The 2,071-nt window shown below is 60.6% G+C and overlaps 1 protein-coding gene across 1 annotated transcript in view; it reads right to left on the bottom strand.

Moving 5' to 3' along the window:
- Positions 1 to 2,071, bottom strand: part of PPFIA4 (PTPRF interacting protein alpha 4) — a gene marked incomplete at its 3' end in the record, with an annotated part of 64,002 nt that overhangs the window by 47,313 nt on the left and 14,618 nt on the right. The window lies entirely within an intron of this gene.

The raw sequence follows: 2,071 nt of genomic DNA, 5'->3' as shown, positions 1-2,071 counted from the left end.
CACACACACACACACACACACACACACACACCCTCCATCGCAGGACCTTAGCCTCTACACAGCCTGGACCCAGCGGGATGTGGAGCACAGGCCAGGGCAGATGAAGGAGCCACCCAGGTGGGTAGCTCTCTGCCTAGCACCAGCTAGCTCCCAGCTTCCCTGGCCAGAGGGAGCGGTCTTCCATGCCACCCCTCCCCCAGGCCTGAGGCAGAATGCAGCTGCCCTGGGGCCTGGGGCTGTTGGGCAGACCAAGGACTAGGATGGGTGGGAGGCCAGCCACTGGCTGCCCCACAACCCAGCCAGCATGTGGCAGGGTGAGCCCAGCAAGGGAAAGCAGAAAAGAGGGCCAGGCCTCTTCCCTTGAAGCCTTATCACCTACTGCAGGGCCCTGAAACAGGGGGCAGAAGAGAGCATGCGCTCACCCCACCGCCATCCCCCGGTGGGCCCACATTCCAGCGGGCCTGTGCACAGGGGCACACACGAGGGCACACCCAGGAGCACACAGACTTAGGACAGACCCAGGGTGGCCATACACATGCTGCCAGGCTCAGCAAATAAAAAAGGGACATGAACTCCGGTCAAGGGGTTTCCTTCCCCGTGCTGCACAGCCTGCTGAGAGGTGACCAGGCCTGCTCTGCATTCTTGGGTTCCCGGCTGCCGCCAGGCAACCCACATGCACCTCACTGCCCAGCAGAGGAGCTGAACAGAGTGGAGGGGGTGCTGCCCCAGACTTGCCAGGGCTGCCACCTCACTGATGCTAAAAACAGCACTTCCTCCGGTTCTCCCACACACTGTGCCCGGGCCCCTTCACCCTGGAGGCTCTCACCCCCACTGCAGTGGAAGGGCCATGTGGCTTCACCCTTACCTCTCCAAGCTCATTGGTAGCCACATCCCAATCCATTCTCTCTGTCTCTGTCTTTCTCTCTCTCTCTCTCTCTCTCTCTCTCTCACACAGACCTGCATTTGCAGAAGAGGATGCTCTGGAGCCCAGTTCCCCTGGGAAGAAGGTCACCCCAGCAGCCGCTCCCGGGCAGCTTGCAGGGTGGTATAAGGGAAGGCCGGGGTGATCTTGGGCTGACCACTGTGCGGTGAAACCCAGGACCCCCTGTGTTGCCACCCGAAAGGGACGAGCCTGCAGATGACAAGCAGAGCTTTGAAAACTAGACCGGCCCATACACTGGCTGGAGAGTACAGACTGCCTGCGGGACTCTGGGAGGTACAGACAGGGATGCGCCCAGCAGCTAACCAAAAGGTTGGAAGGTCAAGTGCACCCAGAGGTGCCACAGAAGCCAGCCTGCAACGTGAGCCACTGACAACCCCACGGAGCCCAGCTATGCTTGGGGCACGTGGCGCTGCCAGGGGGTCGGAGTGGATTTGGCGAATCATGAGTCCCCTTCCTGTCACACAAGTTGGGCCTTTGGGTGGAGTTCTTGAAGCCCCTACAGGAGAAGAGGGAGGGGCTGTATCCGGAAGGGAAAGCAGGCCCTTAGGCTCCCTCCCCATTGTGAGGCTCCTGCCTTTCGCAGCCTGCCCCCACCCCTCACTGGGAGGGCTCTGCAGGGACATGCTCTGAATCACCTGGTCATTCTGGCAGCTGGGACACAGGCTTGGGTGCCACCAGCCCTTGCCCAGCCTCCCTCAGAGCCAGGTGCCCAGTAGCACCTCTGTGTCCCCTGGCCACGTGGCCTCACAGAGTGCAGGCTGAAGATGAGCCCAGGGAGGGTGGCAGGCAGATGTCTCAGGGGTGAATGGCCAGCGCTGGACTGGCCCTCCATGTCCAGGCATAGTGGGTGGATGGAGCTCTGGAGCAGCCATGTCTCTGGGACACCTGGCTCCTGCTGGCTGCGGGGTGGGGGGAGCCTGTCTCTAAATAGCACAATTATCATCTCGGCCTAACAGAAGCCTCCTCAACTCCTGCACAATTTCTAAGTAACATTCACAGGTCCTTATTCAGAGGCGAAAGCTGCCGGCACCCAAAACAAGCACTTGCAGAAGCCCTCCCAGTGAGGAGCGTGGGCAGGCTGTGAACGTGTGTGTGTGTGTGTGTGTGTGTGTGTGTGTGTGTGTGTGT

This window comes from Echinops telfairi, unplaced genomic scaffold (genome assembly GCF_000313985.2).
Source record: "Echinops telfairi isolate 266 unplaced genomic scaffold, ASM31398v2 ScPeMD7_7424;HRSCAF=8462, whole genome shotgun sequence".
Taxonomy (NCBI): Eukaryota; Metazoa; Chordata; class Mammalia; order Afrosoricida; family Tenrecidae; genus Echinops; species Echinops telfairi.
Note: the sequence above shows the minus strand (reverse complement) of the source record. Positions and strands in the feature narration are given on the sequence as shown.